We start from the raw sequence: 23357 nt of genomic DNA, 5'->3' as shown, positions 1-23357 counted from the left end.
TCACTCTAGGGGTGAAAAGGGTACATTAGACATTCACTAGCAGCAAATGGCACCTGACATCTCTTTAAGTGAAAGTCAGCTTGGAATTTTTTTAATGGCCAAGCATAAATCTTTTAAATTATAAATCAATAAATAGTTAATTCAATAATAGGAATCTTTTAAATATTTAATGAGTCATATGCAGAATGGCTCTATAACTGGATGTTGATGGAACTGTGTCAAAGGAATTTGAATCAAACTTTTCTAAACTCCCCATATTAAAATAGTTATTGATTCAAACATAAACTATGAAGACTGTTGCGGAACTAAGGGGGGTTGGAGGGGTTTAGCATAGGTTTTCTCATCCAAGAAACTGTGAAACTAGCAGCTTATTTTTAATGATGTATTCTTGAGCTTTTCAGGTTGTATTAATGTTCCTACTACAAAAAATGAGTAAGAACCTATGCAGACAAGATTTTGTGTGTGCATATTCATTAAAATCCTGTTTAAATGGCAGCTGTGCTCTTAAATAAAATTCTGGCAGCCTGACTCTTATTAATGAATTCTGCTAACCAGCACTGACTTTGATATCCTGAACTATCTCCGTCTGAAACTGCCCAGAAGTTTAAATCTATTTAGCAGAGTTTTCAAGTGACAGACACCAAGAGTCATATCTATGTGCCCTAGAACTGAATTTGTTCCTTTATCATTTTCTCTGAGATCTGTAGTCAGTGTTCACTCTTATTAACTATGTGCTGCTGTAAGTCAACAGTCTTCTTAATTACCCTAAATCGGAGGCATTTTGTGCTTAATCCTCAGATCACATTCAGTACGCTTATTCCGTAGCAGACGTGGCATCTTCAAATTTTGTACAGTCTAGACTTTACTTTCAAAATAATAACCTAGCTCGGTGTTGATCACTTTTCAGACAAAATGGTGGAAAGGATGGTGCTGAGAAGAGAATGTAGGAGTTACTTCAGCAGGGGAAATACAGACAATCCAGCCAGAAAGGCACAAAGTAGAAGAAAGGAAGAGACCATCTGGCAGATGATCCGAGATTGTATTTTGCAATTTTGCTGAACAACTGGTAAGTTTGCTTTGGTTATGTTTTATGTGCGTTCAGCGCCACATATTTCAGAAACAGGGCCTGGTATCTGAGGAACAAAAAAGACTTTAATGCAAGGCTGGTTCACTATTTCAAGAGCTTCCTGCCTTGAAGCCACTCAGCAAAAATCATTGGTGTCTCTACACTCCTTTACCAAAGGTAGCAATGAAGATACTTGGTGTTGCCTCCTGAAATAATGAAACATGGTGTCACAAATCCCTTATCGTAATGCCTCACTCTACCCATTATACAGATTGTTAAACGTGTTTTTATTCTGAGGAGGCAAAGCATGACTGCACAGAATTCATCTTCCTGCCTTTGAGGGGTGGTCAAAACTAGCCCAAACCCAGCCTCAGCATTGCCTGAAGCAGGACCCATTGTTTGCTCTACACGTGCATCTGTAATCAATTGTAGTTGGTTCAATATTTGTAGCAGATTAGAGTTTCATTTGTATTCTGCACACCTCTGCTTTCCTCTCTCTCTGTATATATATATCCAGAAAAACTGTCAGCATATCCTTGTGGGTTTTTTTTTTCCCCAGGATGACAGATACTGTAACAATGACAGTAGATTAATATCTCCTTAATCAGCCAAATGAACATGACATACAAGGGTGACAGTTCAATTTGCTGCTAACAGATTGTGCCTATCAGAGCCCTTCCATTCCCACTGATGTTTATTTCTGGAAGAGATCATACAGTTCTGGGAGGACCCCAGCTTCCCACCAGCTCATAGACACCCATTAAATACATCAAGTACCACATAGGTGTTACTCACCCGCCTGTCAGGACACTAGCTGCTTGGGAAATTAAATGAGCCTTGACACATGCAATGGAGAAAGACTGTCACTTAGCTGGGGGAAGCGGCAGCATGTATTATTGACTACACGCTGCTGCAGGTCCCTCTCTTGATTGTGTGTTATTTTTTGTTTGCTCGCAGACTGTTCGCTGTTGAAACATGGATCAGACACCGAGTCCATCTCCTGGGGAGATGCATAAAGAAATGTAATGGGGAGGAAGCGCAGGAGGGACGGTGGGTTAGGTAGAAGCCATACGTTAAATCTTAGTCCCAGAACTGGCTGTGCTTAGGGTTTGTTTGCAGGTGGGATTTCAGGAGGCTCTAGTTTCTAATTCTGAAATTCAATCTGCATGGTCTAATTCAAATCTTTCTTTTCCTGCTTCCTGCAGTATTTCAAATGAAGTAACTCCAGATAATGTACAAAGGGAAAGGCGAGTCCTTCCGAGGGGCAGTCCCCGCTCGTCTCTCGTGCAGGCTTGAACCACAACGCCCTAAGCCTAGGTGGGTACCACCACCAAGAAACTGAAACAAAGCTGGGAGTGTGGCCGGCTGCATTGCTGCAAACAGGGGGTGGGTGTTTGAGCTCCAGCTCCAGCAGCCTGCCCGCAGTGCCGACAGCTAACGCTTGCACTGGGGGACCAAGATAGCATTGGCGGACCGAAGGCCTGACTTTGTTGCTGATGTGTAAATCTGTCTTCAGCACTTAAAGGTCTGATCCTGCAGCCCCTGCTGCTCCCTGTGGGACTGTAATTGAACAGGAGAGTTTTCATTTGCTGGATGAACCCCCATTATTTATTTTCATAGTGACTTATATCAGCCATCTGCCTGCTTTTGTTTAGACACCCTTATAGTGTCCTTCCCGCATATATGAAACTGCTTCATTTTGCAGTCCCACCCAAATATATAAATCACATTTGTAGACCGCTGCAGACCCCACCCACAGACAGGGATTGCTCCAAAACCCACTGGCAGACTCATTTCATCACTCTCTGGTTTTCTTATGGAACTTTTTTTGTGCAACTCCCAGCAGTTTGCTTCACAGAAGACAAAAGACATGTTTATTTTTGAAAGATAAAATGCAAGTAGTTTCAGTGGAAAGGTTTCCAAGACAAAATTGACGATACATTAGTGAAACAATGGCATTAAAAGATATCTGTATGATTGTACTTACGAAGCTAAATCCTTCCGAAGGAGGGTTCTGTCATTCCCTATACTTGTTACAATTGCTGTCATATAATTGTGTTCATTATTTTTATCATTTTTTTCCTTCTTATTACAGGTTTTGTCATAAGAATAACTCATCAAGGTTTTATGACTAATAAATTCTCTAAATTACAGTCCAAGGATGCATTACTTTAATTTTTTCCTCCATATTCTGTTTTTAATTGCCATGCTATTTCCCACTTGCCTTTTTTAATGACTTGTTAGGCTTAAGGGGAAAGAATAGAATTTAGTCCACCTAAGATCTTGCATCAAGTTTTGGACACCTCAGAAGGGAAGTGATACATTACGGGAAGGAAAAATGTGACTTGCATGTCTCAAGAGAAGACTTCAGATTTCAAGTATTAAGGATATTCAAAGCAAAACAAAATAAAAATTTGTAAGAAAGCCCCCAGAGCAGGCATTGTGTATTAAAATTATTTGAACAATTATTTCTAATAAGAAACACATTCGAGATGTACACAATTTTTGTAAGATACAGATATGCGCATAACCTTTACTGTGTAAATAGGTCTACTGGGATCATTTCAGAGTTCTGAAGATTTAATTTAGACATGTCCCTAAAAACCTTGTGAAACGAAGACCAAAGAGAACAAGAGGTGACATTTTTGGTTGCAGATTTTTTTGTGAGCTTCAGGCATTGCTGTCTGGTGCCTGCAAAAGCGAGGTGTTGACTGAGTGCATGTGAGGGTAGGCAGGCAGCCACCTCGCAGGGCACCTGCTGGGTCCGTGGTCTGGGATGAAAGGCAACACTTGTCATTTTGAGTGTGCTAAACCCACTGCCCATCCCAGCACTGCCACATGCTATCAGAAATGGGCTCTGAGATACCGGCGTAAGCAAATGAGGCCCATAAAAATGCCTTTTCAGATGTAACTGCAGGATTGGTTTTCCATTCTGAATGTAAATGCCCACGTCTGGCACACAGGGATACATCCTTGCCTTTATTTTAGCTGCCGGAGAGATGTGGCAGTTTCTTCTAGGTGCTCCTAGAAATCTTTTCTTCTACATGTATTGTGTCTGCCGTGGTGCTTTTCCTGGCTTGCAGCATGTGGCCAATTCACCCTCCTGCATGCACCCCCACAACACCCATATACCAAATCATTGCACAAGTTTCTGCTTAAATCTTGGCAGGGTGTTGACCTGGGAAATTTTTTCTCTGGCTTTACTTTGACAGAGTTCTTAAATTGGTCACAGATTTCTATGGGCCATCATTGACATATTTTTGGTTTTATTTTTTTTTTTTTTTAGGGCATTTCAGTTTTGGCACAAAGTTGTTGACAAGCCTGTGGCAGGCGGAGCGAAGCCCTCGTCCTGCGGGCTCAGCAAGCCTCTCCACCGTGTTTACTGAGTTGGCACGGCTGTGCTGTCAAAGCAAGAAGAGGGTTTAGGAAGTTGGGACGAGCCCCTTTCCAATTGCCTCATCGTCCTCCTCGGCTTGTTTATGGCCAGGGCTTTGCCAAGCCTCAGCCCAGCCTGCGGAATACTTCTTGTTATTGTTTGTCTTGGATGATTCCGAGGGGAGACGTCTGACTTTCACGTTTTCCCCGTGTAACAGTGCTGCCACAGGCTTTCCCATTGAAAACTTTTTCAGCGTTGCAGGAGGGCCTTGCAGGGAATTTGATTCTTCATTCCACTGTCCAACTTGGAAAGGATTTTTGCACTTATATTAATGTTCAAGCTATTCACGTGGTTCCCCAGCAGTGGGGAGGGACAGCTCATCCGTTGGTCCTGCTCATCCCACTGAGCACAAGGTGACGTGGGTGTGGGGTGATGGAGGAACAGCATGTTTCAGGTGGCAAAGCAATGAATAGCAAAACCTGAGAAAAACAAGAGTATAGTGCTGAAGAGCAAAATATATTTAAGAAAGTGGGACGTCTCATAACAGGCAGCCCTGGAGTTAAAATCCTTAATATTAACCAGACAATCATTATTCGTTTCAGATTTGCAACGGGGACTTGGCGGTGCTGGGCCCTCTGTGAGCACACAAAGTTTGTCCATGGTGCCGTGAGAAGAGGCTCCTCTCGTGATCTGTGTGGGTAGGTGGCACTGAACGGGATGGCAGAGCTCCACTGCCGCGTTAGCAGCCCCGTTAGTGGTGGTGGCTCAGAAATATTTTAGGAAGACCTAAAAAGGAAGTTAAAAGCATTGACTACGTGCTAACAAAAGCAGAAAGCGAAGTTTTACACTCGTGAATACCGGGCAAATCTCTCTAGAGGGAGGCAGAGAGCTATTCCTGTAGGAAGATTCGATAGTTTATGTGTAGAGCACAATCAGCAGCAACAAAAAAGCACTCTTTGTCAAGTATGTTTCAGGTGGCAGCACAGGTTATGCTAGTGGCAAAGTCCTTAAATATTCACCTCCATCACTGGCTCAGCGGGATTTTGCTCTGGCAAAAGCCGCATAGCACTTTTCCTGCAATTGCAGATCTCCGATTGTAGCCCTTCTAGTGCAGAACCAGAGGGTGCTTTGAGGAAACCGGCTCTGAATTGGGTTCTGTCTCATCAAGTCATAACAAAGTAGTCCAGTACTCCCATCTGTGCTTCCAGGATGGTGGCTAATTATTTCACAAATGTGAGTATTATTTAAATGCACTTCCCAATATTTTCCCTTCCTCTGCTGACCATGAGCAGTTGGCTACGAATGTCTCCTCATGTGTATTCAGTGATTCCACCGGGTTCTTCCTTGGGCTTCATTCACAAAATCACAAATTTTGAAAATTGCACCGTGTACTCAATGTGAGAGAAAATCCTGCTTCGCTGAAGCTGATGAAGAACTGCTTGTTAGCTTCAGCCCAGGCGTTCAGAAAATCTCTTCTGCTGGAAGTTTTGGGGCTTTTGCTTTTCAAATCCTAGACTGGCACAACCACCTGGTTGCTAAATAGATTTTACTTAGCATCCAGATTTTTGACAGCACAATGTATTTGCGTACCTATTGAGGACTGTGCTTTTTTGAAAATGGGACAATTTTCAAAAGTAAAGGAGACTACTTGCTGCAACGCAGCCATTTCATGTATCTTATGCCTCGGAAACCCAGCCACACTCGCTGGGCACTGGAGCAGGTGGAACTGGTCTGGCACTCTTGCTTCTCAAATTGATCAGAGCATCACGAAGTCCTGTGTGTGAAAGCAAGTCTGAAATGCAGCTCACTGCAATGCACACAGTGTAGGAGTCTGCAACTTGTTAGCTGGGAAAAATCCATCCTGGTAAATCGTGGGTCACAAAAAAAGTTTGCAGAAGCATTGCCACAAAGGGATCTGAATGCAGTCTCAATTAGAGGGCTGAAACATCGGCATGTATGTTTGCAGGCCATGTTTTCTCTTCGGTAACTCAAGTCCTGATGTGCATTAACTGTTTAAAACCAATTTTGTTGCAGTTAAAATTGAATATGACTGTTAGTCTAGAAAATATGGCCTATTTCCTTTTACTAGTTAGCTTTTAAAGGTGTTTTACAATTCAAATGAGCCATGCAATTAAAGGTGACATTGCCAAAACTGGACAGACTAAAATTAGACATTCCTGCTGTGTGTTAGAGCTTGGCCCACATTTAGATCATGCTGTCTTTGGGCTGTACCTGTCTGCTCCAATCTTACAAGTCAACAGGATACTGAAATGTTCCAGAATCCTGTTCTTTGTGTTTTTCTATTCTTTCTGTCTTCCACTATTACCCTAGCCTTCTTTCCCTTGGTAGTATTTAATGCTCAAAGCACACTCACGTGCACACACTCGTGCACACCCAGGCACGCGCAGAACAGCATTTCAGCACTTTTTGCAGTGAGAACTAGGAAGCACTTAGTTATTCTTACACTTACTGACTTGACCACTGCAAATTCATGATTAGAAAACAACCCCTGCCTCCCAGTCCCTGACTTTACGGTCCAAATAGCAGGCAGCAGGGTGGCAGGCTTATCTGTGCTGCTTTGCTGATAACCCTTGGGCTGAAGGGAAGCTTCTAGATGAGGGCCACCGTCACTTACACGTGCTTTGATCTGTGCAGCTTCAGTGTAATACTTCAGTTCCAAGGCTGCTGGAAGAAGGGTCATCTTTCCACCCGGGGCTGGGAGCGTGGAGGAGCAGGAATGGTGTCCGGCTCCCTGAAGGACACACTGGAGGTCACTGGTGGCAGTGGCAACAGTGCCCAGAGCTCCTGACATCCCACCTTCCCAATAACCCTATGCATCAATTCAATGTATAATTATAGGACATCAGTGACATGGTTACCATTAACATTTAACAGTGTAAAGCATTCTGCCACTCTTTGGGAATAATGTGTTAGTGTGAAGGCTCCTGAAAATTTCTCTAGCCAATAGCTCAAGGTAAATTAGAAAGTCAGAAGTGAGGAATATCTCCCTGAAAATGCCTGCTGTTCTTTGAACACAGGACATGGTCATAAGGAAAATTCTCCCTCATTTCAGGCTCAGCTCGATGGATTTAATAATGGCATTCCTCAAGTCAGTCAAGTCCTGATTTGGCCCACTGTAAGCTTAGGGAGGTTGAGTCAGATCGGTCCCATATCATTACAACTGACATGACAATATTCCCTTATTTCAGGAAGGTGAGTGAAAATAATTCGCTTCTTTCTGGGAGAGTGGGCAGGGTTTTAGTATTTTCAGTTGCCAGCTACATGTGCACACACCTCGAAGTCGGGCACAGAAAGGGTATTCAAATCCTGTGGATGGTGCAAAAACCCTGGAATAAAATGACATAAAGTCTAATTTAAGTTACCCAGTCCAGCTTCCTGGCAAGACAAGTTTGTATTCTACAAATACTTAATAATGTGGCTGCATAGCACGTATGAGGTACTAGGTGCTTTACAATGTGCTGTTTAACTTCTGTGCTATAAAATAGCATATAAATACTTGAAAAACTAGCTGGGTTGCCTATCTCTTTCCGAAATGCCTCTCACTATGTATCATTGGAGTACTAAAGCTTGTCACATGGAACATGCACGCAACCATCTGATGCCAGGAGCAATGAACTTTTTTTAAAAAAAAATCTAGTCCCTTTTTTATGGCTCCAGTTACAAGACCCAGCTCGTTTCATACTGGGCCAGTCGTTTGAATCCAGACCAGGTTGGTAGTTCTGTCTGTGGAGTGACCTGTACGAACAGAGCCCTTGGTTTCAGTCCAGTTCCTGCTGGAAAGGTGCCCCGGACCGCCTGGCCGTTAGCCACCGGGCAAGCTGTCAGCATGCCGTGAGCCCATGCCGCACTCCCATGGGTGGGCTTCTCAGGTCCAGGCTAGTGACGGTAGTGCCAGTTGGCCTGCGTGGCTTTGTCTGCCACCCACATACGTGCCAAATGCCTTCGGCAGCGCTGCAGTGCCGCTGCTCCGGCTTGGAGTGCCGGGGGGTCGCGGGGTTGCTGCTGGAGAGCGGACACTGGAAAAGGTGAAGTCCACTGTCGGGTGCCGGGTTCCGCTCCAACCCCGCGGGGCTCTTCTGCCCAAGGAATTCCTGGAGTGAGGGAGGGATTTGTGGAGGGTTGCAGCAGTGCAAAACCAACAGTCTCGGGTGCGCCTATCTGAGGGTGGAGGGAATTTAGCAGTGGGCTGCTGTCCTGAGGGACGTGCTGAGCTCTCCATCTCTTGCAGACTTTGCATCAAGATGGATGGCTCCTGCCACAACCCGAGCAGCTGTGAAGGGTTTGATGGAGAAATTACTGCGTGACGTCCCTTGGTTTGAGAGGTCGTCCTGAGTCATCTTTGTGAGCTGCCCTCGAAACCTATGGATCAGGTGACTTGTGGAAGGATTGACATGTGGCAATACTCGCTCCAGAGATTTTATTGTCAGCAGGAAAATGTCCTTCTCTTTATCCTTCCGTAGCTGTAGGCTTCACGTCTGAACTTGGAGCTCTGTTGAAGTCTCGGGTTAGTATGTGTTCGCGCTCTTAGCTGGATTCTCGAGCACCTGGAGCGGCCGGGCTAGCATGTCTTGAGCTTCCTAGGGGCACGCCAGCCCCTCGCACGACAAGCCACAAGCTCCCACCTCACCCCCACCTCTGTCATCACATCGGCAGGTACAAACATATTCCCTGACAGAAAGACATATAAATCCCAACTGTCAAGAAACAAAGCAGTTTTTAAACTTTAACGAGCAGAGTAATGGAAGTAAAATACAAAGGAAATGGAAAAAAAAAATGACTAAAATGTTTTTTATTTTGGTATTCTGCAGGAAAGAGTGTTTACGCTAAATAATAAATAAGCCGTGCAATGTTTTTACAGCTTCTTTCGTATGCGTGAATATTTAAAACATGCAAAAATGTGGAATAGGCATTTATTGAGGACAAAAGAAGAGAACTGATTTTATGTACAGAAAGCAAGATGGGGAAAAGAGAGAGATGCATGTTTAATGGGTCGCCGTTCACAGAAGGGAGGTATTTCCAAGTGTGAACATATTTGTAGACAAACCAATCTGACAAGTTAGCTGGGGGATGATGTATTACAACAGAATTGGCCTGGGAAGCAGAATTGTGTTGTGAGGGTGTTCGCTGGTGTAAACAATGCCTGCTGCTCTTTGGCAGCCGGACTGCCCAGTCTGCCAGCTACCGTGGCACTGCTCAGACCGGGGGCTGGGTACCTGAGGGCGCCTCATTGTGTGCAGCCAGAGAGAGAGGACGCGGCTGCTTTTCATACCTTTATTCTAGTTGGAGCCAGAAGGGACCAGGAACTGTGAGTCCTTAAACTGCCTTTGAGAGGAGAGCGCCTTGGGCAGCAGGCATTCATGCCCGTAGCAGCCCGTAGAGGCGAAGCCCTTCCTCCAGCATCCCCCCAGCTGCTGTGCTGCAGTGCCCGCTTCACTGGGCTCCCAAACCTGGTGGCAGGACCAGAGGCGATGGGCAGCCCCAACGGACTCACCCAGGCTCCGTGGTGGATCTCAGAGCTCTGCCTTCGCCTTCGGGCGGGTGGCAGCCGTGGTGCCCTGTCCCCACTCCCGGGAGCGGCTGGAGCCTCGGAACATGGTCCCGTTTGCCAAGAGCTGTTCCTTGGGTGGGTGTTCGCCGTGCCGGCTGCGGGGAAGCCTTGATGTGGGCTGGCGACCTTCCGATGGGCACGGGGGGGATGCCTGTGCTGACAGCTGCGGGAAGAAAAGAGTATTTTCACAGGCATAAGGAGGGTGACAGCCCAGGGAAGTGTGGCGTGTGAGTTTATCGGGACTTTCTCCGCGGCTAGCTTGGCTCCTACCTTTGTGTTTGGAAGTAGCTGAAACCAGAGAAAGAAAGGCCTGTTGCCATGACTGGCAGGGGCTCATTATTCACTATTCCATAGCTTATGGTTTAATGCTTGTTTAACTGGATTTTTTTTTTTCCTCCTGACTTTTGATTTCTTTTTGCCAACTTTATATTTTAATGCATGTTTTTATGGAAATATTTATAGTGCACATGTTGCATATAAAACACCATCATAAAGCTTTTTTGCTTCAGCCCTGTTGAAATAAATGATGTTATTATTATAATAATTTCATAGGGTTATATCTGTTCTGTAATGAAAAAGAACTGTGGCTGCTTGAACCATCAACCCAGGCAGTTTTTACAGCTTTCTGTAGCTACAGTGACCTCATGGAGCTGCTGAAACTTTTAAAATACTCCATTTCCCAGCAGAGGTGGGCACACAAAGCAGAATGAGCAGATAGAAGAAATAGGACATCTGCAGGCTGCTGTACAGCCTGTCTGATCCCTGACCAAGAAGCCAGTATTGGCTTCGTATCGCACACAATGGTCATGTTATATTTTATGGTACTTATTATTACACCGCCAGAAATGATGCTAGCCACTTTACTGATGAGGTGCCAGGGAAACTGGCCCGGTGAGATAAATGGGTGCACTGCACTTGTGCCCATCAGCATGGGCATTGCCAGCTTTCCTCTTTCGGCACGCCACACACTCGTGTCTATGTGGGATGATCCAGAGATGTGTCAGAGCGTTCGTCCAGTGATGATGATGATGATGAAGGAGGGACCTCTGGACTTGTAAAGCACCACTTCTTCCATTGACCATGAGCTCAGTGCTTAAATTATGGAGACTTCTTGTCCACCCTCAGCTTAGCAGACCTGCAGTTGTCTTTCTCAACAAGGGCAGATCTAAACATCTGTTGGAAGGCTGACACAGTATGCCTGGGGACCAAGAATCAGAATACAAAGATAAGGACTAAATACGTAAGCATCTATTTGTGTAAGTTTTTGTGTCTGTGTGTGTGTATATATATGTGTGTGCACGCACACTCGCAAGCTTTAATGATAAATTTGAAAGAGGCTAGGCAAACAACTTTGAAGTACTCTGGAGTTATAGGAGATTTTAAAAATTAATACTCAAACATGAAAATGCTTTATACAAGAAAGAAACCTTTTAGGAACTTCTCGATCCTAGGGAAAAAAAAAAAAAGTATAATGAATAATTCAACTATGCACCAAGGAAACTGATTTGCTGAACAAGTGTAAAATAAATCTGAGGGTGAACTACCCCAGATCACCTAAATTAAGAATTGGTTTGGGACTGATGAGAGTAAAGCTAGGTATAGCAGGAGAGTCTCTAACGCTGTGATTGGTAGTGTTCTGTGTTATCATTAATCTTACTCCACAGAGTAGTGCCAAAGAACCTTGAGTATGTTGCTATTGTGAGTGGTCCTGTAGAAACCCAGCGGAGGAAAGCACTGGCAGTGGGGTTGGTGAGGTTTAAACACTAGGTTTAAATCGGCTTCCAGTGCAAGAAAAAGAAACATTGAGCAAAAGTCACTAGAACAGCACATGAATTCAGCAACATTTGTGACTCTGTGTAACTTGTCCATACTATTAGCCTGAAGAGTTTACCGTGGGATTGCTTAGTGCGTATAGACACCATAGAAAGGTGATCTTCAAGAAGGTCAATGGCATCCTCTTATTTTTGTCACAGTTCACCGTTTTAAATACTGGGTGCCTACATGCAACCTTCCTCAGCAAAGTCAAGCATAAGCTGAAGTCCCATGAAAATGGTGAGATTAAATCACATGCTAGGCGAGCTTTGCTAGTTAGAGCTCATTTGCCTCCAAAATAACACCAAAGTTTGTCCTCTTAAGAAATAAATGCCTCGGTTATCCCAGAATAACCCTGAGACGTAAGCGGTAATGGGTCTCTAATAGAGTGTACAAATAATACTATGGATTTTAAAAGAATCTCAGAGTCAATTGGTGGCATTTGAGAAGCAGCTGCATCTGCAGAAACACCTGCTGTGTCCTGTTCGTTCTGTCTTCAGAAGGGTGGGGTGGTTCAGTGCCCAGAGCAAAGCTGGTACCCAAACGGGACAGCAGGGAGGGCACCCTGATCTCCCCAACTGATGAAGGTCATCCTCGGAAGGTGCTAGAAGGGGCCACGGCAGGTGGGTTTCAGGTAGCACAAGGAGGAGGTACAGACAGTATAGCAGAAGGTGAAACCCCAGATGAAGTGTGTAGGGGATGGATGGAGAGAGAATGTGGAAACTGTTTTGATTTGGTCTGAGCCTCCACATAAAATGTTTATATGTTCACAGTATTGAGCCTGATTTACATACTAATTTTCATAAATATCACACTCTGGACATTTATTATTGCTCTTTCTATGCTCAGGTGTGCAACTTGCCAGGAGCCTCGTTCTGCCTTCGAGGAGGGGATCAGGCCCTTCACTCCTGGTGATGCTCGGGACCTTTCTTCTCAGCTGCAGGTGAATCGGATCAGAGCACAGTCGCTGCAGGTGAAGACCTTTGTCTTTGTCTCTGGCAAAGGCTGCTTGAGGCTGCCCGTGATTTTCTGGAATCGCCATGCCCCAGTGGTGCTCACTGCACCAGCTCCAGGCTTTACCCAGCACCTTCTCTTTGACCTCTGTGGTGTAACTGCGCGTAGGTGGGGCAAGGAGGAATTTCTAGTAGAAAGGACCAGTGTTTTCTGACTTGTCAATTTACTGCAGACACAAATTCATTTGCTGCCCTTGAAGCAACCCGGTCAAGGCTGTGTGGTCCATTTGGAAGCCCGATCCTGTTTCTGATTCATACGAGGCGCTCCGCATAGACTGAGCCCTTTTTCTGCCATGCTATAAAAGAGCTGGGTTTTGCGTACTGTGTTTTGGAATGAGCCCCTCGGAGGAACAGGCTCCATAAAGTTTTTATAACCCATATTTTATAAGGTATAGTGAGTTGGACGAAAGGAGTTTTTTCATGTGTATGTGCGCGCAGATGAATCAGAGCTAATACACAAGTCATTCAGCCTGGCGGAGGAGGCTGCACCACGGTCCCAAATTCTGCCCAAGTTGACCCCTTGGATGTGGATGAAAGTCTACGGGGGATACTACAGCAATGGGTAGAGAGACATCATAAACCCCCTGTCATTTTCAGGGAACTCTCCTTGTCACACCCACCATGTCCCCAAGTGATGCAGTAGGGTTTTGCTGGCGAAGGACCAGCCTTCTCCAGGTCACATTCTGTGGGTTTGAAGAATTTCTTGTAAGAAATAACTCAGAAAGACTGTTCCTTATGTACCAGGCTTTTAAACCTTACTGTAATGATAAAGTATGGTGTAGGTATATCGATGTGCCCCTGCTGGGGAGGTATGAAAGAGAGAACAGCGGAGGGTTTGCTTCTCTTTTTTTCCTCCAAATGAACGTTTTCTGCAGTACAAACTCAGAGCTTTTGCAACTTGGCGCATCTCTGAATGTTGAAGTCCCTGTATTGAATGCTGAGCACACAGAACATTTAAGCATCATTTTATCTCATGTGCTCCACAATGTGTAATTTGGATGGTTAACTTTTTTTTTTTTTTAATCAAATATGCAGATTAGAAATGCCTGCAAACTGCAAGTAGAGAAATGAACCTTGGATTTACTGTTCAGAGCAGCCCACCTGGTACTTGTGGCACTGATTTAAAGCATGGGCAGGGATGCAATTCTTTTGTTTTAATTGCTTTTGGCCTCTGAGACCTGGGCGTTAGTTCCAGCCGCAAGGCACACATGAGAGCAAAGCTCGGGAACTCCCGAGTGGGAGGCTGAGGGTGCACGTCACCCTGCCTGGTTCATGGCACCTAGCTCGGGAGGTGAATCCTCCTCTGTGGGCAGTAAGGGAGGGAAATTCCTCCAGAGTGCAGCAGGCTGTGCAGTTAGAAGTTCTATCTGGGGACAAGAGACTGAACCACGTGATGCTGGTAGCACAATCTGAGCTTGAGCAAAGCTCTGCAGAAACTCATCAGTCTGTGCACACATTCTCAGCTCCCCGCTCCATGGTTCAGGTTCTTGTATAAAATACATATCTTTTTTTGTAGGACAAACGCGTGCTGGGAACCACTGGGAAGAACCACCATCTGATTCCCATTGATGCCCTCAGCTTAGTGTAGGTGAATGCAAGCATGAAGTAATCCTGAATCAGGCTCTGTAAAACCATGACATTTCAAACATAGCCATTTAAAAGTTTTGGAATTTGAATTTTAAGGAGTCACACAGTCAGCCACAGAGGCTGGAAATGTCTCCGTCCTCCTCCATCCTTTCTGCTGCAAAGGTGACCACAAGCCTCTTGTGACCGTGTGACTCCAGCAGCACCCAGCAGAGCATGAGCTGTTGACCCACCACAATGCACTTTGCTCTTCAATGTGTACGAAAGGTGGGAAAAGCTCCTTCCAGCTCCGTGTGGAGCTCTGCTATAGAAGGACCTCAAAGTCATCTCGTACGAGCTGCAAGACAGGAGAGAACGTACTCCCAATATTTTGTAGTTAAAAAAACAAAAAGATCCCCCCACCCCCCAAAAAAAAATAATAATTGTGCAACAGTAATTCTGACATGGTCAAGATTTTAGTAGTTGTAAGGAATATTACCTGCCATAAAGTTTGAATGGTGTTGAATTTACAAAAAATTCCTGATGTAAAATCATACTGTCAGGAACAATTAGCCACGGTGCATAAAAAACCTCTTACAGAGATTACACTTCCCAGATTGTTTTACAGAAAAACTTTGTGTTAATGTTATGCTTTGAATGCCTTTTGCCATGAAACATTTAAGAAACAACAGTTTATAGTCTCTGATCTTTATGGTTTGGAAGAATGAACGCTCTCCTCATGTTGGGCCAAATTGATGTTTTAAATTCAGGAGAAACCCCATCATGTTATAAAAAGGAGAGAATGTCCTAAGACGAAAGTGGTCAAATCATTCCAAGATGTTATGGGTTTAAGGGTTTTTTTCAGCTTTTTTTCCTACGGAAAAATTTTCATGATCCTGGGCATATGGTCAAAAAACACAGGAGTGAGATATTTTTAGACGAGCACATTTGGTATAAAATTACCCACTCCAGCGTGCGCGGGGACAACCTGGCCTGTCGGCAGCGTGGTGGGACAGCGATGCAGAGGGGGTCCCCTGGCTGGGCTCAGGGCTGCCATGCTTTTTCTGCTAGAGCACAGCGGGCGGGCTGGCAGAGGTGGGGAACTTGCTGTCCCCTCGCACCCAGGGGTGCTGCCGCCTCAGGCCCCCTCAGCTCACCCCGGGGTGCTGGCATCACCCACCCTGTGCCTCCCGGCCCACGGCGCTGGGCATAGCAGGGGCCCGGCCCTGCAGCTCATGCTCATTCGGCCGATTCAGGCTCCAGCTTTCTAAGATCTGCTGGTAGTTTTTTTCCAGCCCTGTCAGCACTGCAGAGCCAAGGCATCCCTGGCAGCTCTTGCTGGATTCTGTTTGGCCTCACGCATCATCACCAGTCTTGCCAGTTCATTCAGGCGGCGGGTGATGATGTGTGAGGCAGAAAAAGCCCAGCCTGGCCTTCAGGTGCTGGGCACAGTCCCCACAAAGGCGGTCAGGAAAACGCTGTTTCCATCTGTAGACTTGAGCGAGTGTGACCTGGGAATCCTGGTGGCTGGAGCAGACCCCGGCCCCTGGCGGGCTTCGCTGCACGGCTGTAGGTGCCTTTGCACCACGGAGAAGCTGCCAGGGGAGGGGGTTCGTGTCCCCACGGGCTGTGCTGACCCCACGGTGGCACTTCAAGCCCAGGTGAGAATCCTGAGCAAAGAGAGGTGACGTTTTCCAGCCTGGTAAAACGGCGCTGGGTCTCTGACAGCACTTGGGAGGTTTGCCAGCATACCCAGGGTCACCCCCCCACCCCCAGCTCAGCGGGGGGGCTTCCTTGATGCCATTAAGCCAAGATATCGGGATTGACCAGGCTTCTGCTCTGTGGTCCACTGCCCTGGCACATGCTGCTTCCCTCGGTGGGGAGGGCGCCAGGACCAGGACAGGTTTCCCACAGCAGACCCCTGCTGGAGGATGGCTTTCCTCTGGCCATGCCTTTCCACAGCAAGGACGAGCAAAAGGGTTCTCAAAAGGGTCAGCAGCCGTCCCCTAAGCCTCTCCCATGCCCCCCACACCCCCGGGTACATGCAGCCCTGCAACAGCTCCTGGGCATGCAGGAGGCTTGGCTTTTGCTGCCAGTGGGACGCTGGCATCGCTGCAGGCAGGGACCCACATATTTTATTTGTGGGTGCCAGCAGGTGTGTGTATGTGTGCACATGCCTGTGGGAAGGTGCCTACGTGGAAGGTTTTGCTTCGGTTTTTTTCTGTTTAAGGGGTGCCCTAGTTGCAATGGGCATATGGCCAGTTTTAGGAGTGGCCAGCAGCACCCTGGCATTAGATTAACAAATGCATAGAAAGATGAACTCCGTGTAGTATTTCCAGTTCTTACTACCCCATATTAGGAGGCATGGAACCAAAGTACCTGCAAAAGCCTATGGCCATGCAAAGAACACAATATAAAATGCAGACAAGGAAACAGACCGAGGCATGATCATCAATAATGCTTAAAAGTCGTAATCCACAGTTTCTGGCAGGAATGGAAAAGCAAACCACACAAGATTCTGGAATATGTGTGCAGGTATGCACTGAGTTTGGTCTGGCGCAAACCAGACCGTGGCCCTAATAAAAAGTCCACGTCTGACATCACGTGCTGTTCTTTTGAACTGACATAGAAAAGGTTCTATCAGGACGGTGACCAAACCCCGTTAGGCTTTGGATCCGTAGCTGAGCCAGGCATTGGTCTGCATACATCAGATTTGCAGCAGTTGATGGCATCACGTGCAATCGCAGCCCTGCAAACACTCAGGTGTATGTAACAAGACCAGTGTGAGTAAAACCAGTGAGCTGGCTACCTTGTGAGTCCAGTCATCCTCCTGGGTCTAGGCTCAGGTTTGCATCCAGCAGAAAGAAAAGGGTGAGGAGGAAGGCATAATATCCATGGGGAGGGGGAGAGTGTAGAGAGAACTCTTCTTCACGTGTGTGTTCAGAGTGGCTCATGCTGCTCAGGAAGACCAGGACTTGATCCAAGGCCGGCCGGTGCCACTAGCAGCCCTTCCACTCACCTTGGAGAGAAGCTGGGTCTCCCCCACTGGTACTGCCCCCCTGTGATGCGCTGGGTGTTCAGGTGCCTCATCCCCACCGAAAATGAGCCCGGAGCTATAGAAATGCTGGAATGGTGGAAAATGCTACTGTTTGCTCCCTTTCTTGTTTGTGTATTTATAGAACCTAAAGTCTCAAAAGGCTTTGCAAGACGGATGGTGGTGCTCTAAAACCCAACACGCCTCAGCTGCACTTGTTTGTTAAAACAGTTACAAAAGAAGAAGTGGGATGTAAAGGCACCATGCCTTTATGGTGGGATTCCTCCGGAGTAAAGCTGGAGTGCCAGGAATACTTCTTTCAACTTCAGATTATGTGATATATTAGTTTGGTCTCAGAATCCACAGTGCTTCCTTATTTATGTGGCTTTGATCTAAAAAGCTGTTTATTTATGTTTTATTGAACTATAAAACATCCAGTAAACATGCCTTATGCTTTTTTTTATGTTCTACATGAATTCTGTCATGAAAATGTCAAGGAAAAATAATGAAGATCTTTATTGTGTTGCTGCTGGTGTCTTCCTTTGGAAGTTCTTATGCTTTGTGTTTCTGTTCCTATGACTGTAAAATTCATAAGGCTTGCAGATGTCTTGCCTGCTCAGCATCTGGAGGAGAAGGAAGCTTTTCCTTATGAAATCCCAATGGATACCTGCCAAGGGCACAATGAGGAAACAATGATGCAACGTTTCTCTTTGGATGCCACTTGGTAGGGTCTCCATCATAATTCTCTGGAGGTATTAATTAGGGTGATGGGGATTAATTTCTGTGCTGGGCTACCCATGAGATGTTCTGGCTCTATAGGGAACACCCTTATGTGCAGCATCTCACAGCAGCCAACAAACTATCGGGAAGAGCTAATTAAAACCCAGGGCACAGGCTCTCAGCCCTAATTGCACCGAAGCCCTGAAGTGTGCTTGGCTAAGAGGCCCCAGGTTTTTGGAGTATCAGTAATATCCCAAATTAAATAACGACACTTCCTTCCCAGTTAGGGTATTACCAATGTTGTTTTAATAGAGCTGAGAAAGGGATCTGTTGGTTTAACATGAGCCTCGCTGTTCTGCACTATGCATTGTTATTTAAGCTAGCAGATGAAGAATTAAGCTTCTCTACTAATTAAGCAGGAGGAGGCCCAGGTGAGCTGCAGGTTGTTTGCTGGCTGGGGAGGCAGCTGTGGGGGAGCAGTGTGCTGTAAGCCCTATGAGAGCTGCTTGTGCTTCTGCTGCTGCTGCACTGGGACGGCTGGGCTCTGCCCCTGAGAACGCAGCGACCTTCTGGGACTTGGCTCCCTGTCGTCGTCCCCCATAGCAAGAGGTATTGCCAGAGATTTGCTTCTGTGTCTGGTGGTTTGTGTGGGGAGGAACCTTTGTGAGCTGGAGCCGCGGCTTGGGCTGGGAAGCGGACACCTCGGCTTTGCGATGCGATGGGCTCTCGGCCCTTTGCACAGGGAGTCACGGGAAGGTGGGAGAAGTGGTGCCTGTGTGAAGCAGCTGTAGGAAAGGAGAGGGAACCTTGGGCTGTGCCCTTCTAGAGTGGGTGCAAGAGCCCTGTGAAGCACAGCGTGTGAGGAGCTAGCACCCTGCCTGTCTCGCAGACCGACGCTGGTGTTGCTGCGCCGTCTCACCGTTATTTCAGTAGTATAGCTGCTGTTGCTTTTCCCAAGCCCTTAGCCCAGCTATTTCAAGAAGAAAGCTTGAAAATGAGATGGTTCTTATGCTGGGAAATGGGCGCTTCTGGGGCACAGGCTTCTCTCCAGAAGTGGGTGGCAACTAACCCTTCTGGCCAGGTACATGGGAGCAAATCCCCACAGCATCAAGAGGGTATGGATTAAGCAAAGAGTACCCTGGCTGCTGGGTAACAATAATGATAATTCTATTCTGTTGTGTTCTTCAAGCCCCCTTTTATGAAATCACAGGACCATCATAGGTCTGTACGAGCTGGTGGTGCTGGAACGCAGGCTCTGGGCACAAGCTTGTTTTAGCAACTGCAATGGGTACGAGTAAAGATTTGTCTTCCTGGAGCGTGGGTGGGGAGAACGCAGGGCTGGAGAGTGGCCAAGAAAGGACAGAAAGTTGAATTCCCTTTCCAACACCCCTTCTCGCCACCTCTGTTTATTATGGTAATTTTTTTAAATTTTTTAATATTTTTTTTAAAATTTAAAGGGGTCCCATCTGCCTGCCACATGGAAGACCAAAGCGCTGTCAGAGGAGCTTGCACCCGCATTAGCCGAGCAGGTTAGTCATGTACATGTGGGAGGAGAAGCGGGTTACTAAAGTTGGGGATCAGCAGTGAGAGGGTGGGGGAATCTGGACTCCTTCAAACCTAAATTGTCATGGCTTGGTATTTCAAAAGTGCAACTTCATGCCACTCAGGGTCTGGGTGTCACATTTAGCTCGTTCTCTGCAAAATGTGCTCCTTGAGCTTCCCTGAGACCAGTGTGCACAAGCCCCTTTTGGGGTTCTGAAGCAGGAGTGCTTCAGAAATGTGAAAGTTTGCTTCCTTTCCATTTGAACAGAGAGCAAAAGGCTAATTCCATTTTACAGTCATCTTTGTACCAATATAGTTTGTATGTTGCATTTGACCTCCTGTAACAAGGTTAAACCACAAGGATCCCCTGGAGAAGTTGCTATTCATCTTTTATATGTGAAGATTTTCAAGTATAGAAAGGGGATAAACCTAATACGGTGTTTAATGGAAAAAAATTATGACACCAATAACACATCTGTGTCTGTAATTTCACAGGTTTTCTTTCTGTATATATATATATATGTATATATGTATAATTTAATATCAGCCTCAGGGTTGTGGTCTCACATGTCATCAGCTTGCAGGAAACTGGATCCTTGGACTAAGTATCAGATGAGTTGCTAATGTTTGGAAAAAAAGCAAAAAACCATGCTTTAGGTCTCTGTTTTATGGCTGTTATTGAAGTAAGAATTTGTGATTGTAACCTGATGCTTGCCTCACCAACATGTTTTCATTATTGTCTGGATAATTGAAAGTCCAGGCAAATTTGGACGTTAGGAGATATTACACATGAAGGTCTTGGTGCTCAGCATGGCTGAACGTTGAGGTGGTTCAGATTAAGGATGAATATGTTTCACCATTTTATGCAGGCTTAACGACTGTTGTACCCTCCCTCCCCCACCCAGAATTGGGCTGATTAACACGTGCTCGCTTTATTTCCAGGTCTGGTTATCCGGCAAAGCCAGGCTGTCAGAGCCAGGCACCTGCCCTCCGCTGTCTCACCGACAGCAGGATGACTTCTCAGGCTTGGCTTTGCAATGCCTTAGAGCAAACTATTAACGCAATCACTTATTATTCCCTTATTGTGGAAGGACACCTTGTGCCAAGGGAAGGGGGCTTCCCTTCGTGGCAGGGCTTGTCTTGGGATGGGCTGTGAGCAAGGACCTTCCTCTTCCATTGGAAGAAGAAGCTGCCAAGATCCTCACCAGCCTGCAAAGAGAAGCTTAAACATCTCTGCTTGTGTCCGCCAGGCTCTTGTAGAGTTCCTGCTTGGTTTTGTTTATGCAGAGTGGGTGGTCCTGGTCCGCTTTGTGGGTGCCAGGACTCAAGGAAAAGCACCCCAGCGCCTTGGTTTGTTGGCAGGAGTTGACATTTGTTGAAAACCTTCAGAGTTGGGAGGAGATGATGGGGAGCTGACCCAAAAGGTGGTCCTCGGTGTCAGGGCAAGACATGATGACAGGGGCACCTCTCTGCCACAGTCCAGGCCCATTCCTGATCGGGGGGTAACCACGTGATTTAAATCCACAGGATTTATGGATCTAGCAGTTTCCCCACTATGTTAACTCAAGAGCTGACATACATAGAAAAAGGTAGATGAAGTTTGTAAGTTAATCCCTATTAACTGGGCATAACTGGAAAATTAAACCAAACAAAAACTTTGGGCGGCTTTGAAAAACACCACGGGACTTTTCTGCCAGATTTCTGAATCCTTTAATTAGATGCACGTGTCCCTGCTGACAAAAAACCAGGACTTGATCATTCATTAATCTTCACACACAGGAGGCAACTAGTTCGGTGCAGTGCTGAGCCATGGAACAGGCAGGCACCGGGCGATGCGAGAGCAGACCTGCTTATTGCTAACCCACTATTTGGGGGGAAAGCCTTTGAACAATTGAAAAAATCTAAGTCTGTATTGGAGTTCTGCAAGGAACTAATTACTTGCCTGGACTCTACCCACATACCTACTTCTACCCCCATAAATCCAGGGAACAGCAGGCATCCATGAAAGTCCTCCACACTCCTTTTTCTGAATCAGGTTCTTTATGTGTATCTCGACTTGCTGGTGGAAGATTCATGGCCCAAGCTGCCTTAAGTATTTTTGTTATGAATAGGAACCCTTAAACATTTCCTTCTCATTTAATTTATCATTTTTTTTCAGGCTTTCAACACTGGGTACAAGTTAGAAATAATGGGAGGCAACGTTTGTCCCTGAGAAAAGAGCCTTAAAATAATAAAGTATACACTGGGAAGGAGAGGAACAAGCGAAATAAATTAGCCGTTTACAAGGCGGGAGGATTTTTATGTTGTGCGGCTGCTACGTGGCATCCTGGTGTCCCTAAGTCTTGCCGTCATTCCATGTTGAGGTATGCTGTTAGGCACGAGTAGGGAAAGCAGTGGAAGAACAACGACAGTTGTAGCTGCTGTGCCCGCGCTCGCTGCCGGCGCTGGGATGCGGGGGTGTGCCGAGAGCTCCTTACTCACTACTGAAATGTCTCACAAGGATGACCGTAGCCAGATATATAGATATAGATACAGATACATATGCAGCTCAGGAGTTCCACTTCTCCAAAGTTGTTGTGCATAATTAATTATTAATTACTGGTGATTTACTTATACCAGTGGGTTTGGGGGGTTTTTGCCATGTGGGCTAGGGAGGTTAAAGCTGCGTTTTGAATTAGGGGTTCAAACCAACCTGCTTGGCTCAGAGGGAAACAGAGGTGAAAACACTGACTTCTGCCCAGTCAGGTACCACAACAACAAACCTGTTGGGATTTCACTTGGAAATGGATTACGGATTTCCTAATACTTTTAGTAAGTCACATTGTACAGCTTGGTATGTCGTTTGAGTTCATAACAGAGCACAAAGCCTAATGCTAAGAATATTTTTAAGGCTTAAAGCAGAGCCTTGTTTGGAGTAAACGTTTTGTTTACGGCAGCTTGAATGGAATAAGAAATTGCAAAGTTTGAGAAAATGCAGATGATGTATAAAATAGGCTGTTCTGAGCTATACATAAATCCCTTGGACTATAGAGTGAGGAAGACCTGCATACTCATAATGATGTCTATCAAACAAGTGCAAAATGCAAGTCAAGAAAAAAAAAAAAAAAGGATACAATTGCTTCGTGTGCTGTTTGGCTCACAAGTGAAATAGCAGGCTGCTTTTCCCAGCTGCTGAAAGAACACTTTTTCAGGGGCAATTTGGTTCTTTGCCCTTTCAAAGGGAAACTTTATCCATCTTATTTTTTACTGTGCTCTGTATACATGTGACGTATGGACTTACAAATGTGCAAGTCATCACCAGAGCAAGAACGACCCTTACTATTAGCAAATGGTGTGTGCAGCGTCATTTTTCAAGAGTTTCTTGTTTAGGCACATCATGGGTCTTGTACAGTCAGTGACGAGTCTCCAGTTGTCTCCACGGGGAGCTGGTCTCCTCTCATGGGGGAGCTTGGTGCCTACTTGGCATCCGCTAGTCCATGCCTCGGCTTCTTGGATGCTCCAGCATTTCTGTGGGGCTGGGTGTTGGAAATGAGGTGCCTGGCTGAAATGTGGTTGCCTTCCCAGAAGTCCAGGTTTATCACCTCCGGGGCTGCTCCGCTTTCCGCTGCCTCAGAAGGAGAACATTTTTCACAGACTGTTCCAAACCAGCCAGCGAGGTTGAA

Source organism: Falco punctatus (assembly GCF_963210335.1).
Source record: "Falco punctatus genome assembly, chromosome: 3".
In the NCBI taxonomy this organism is placed as follows: Eukaryota; Metazoa; Chordata; class Aves; order Falconiformes; family Falconidae; genus Falco; species Falco punctatus.
Note: the sequence above shows the minus strand (reverse complement) of the source record.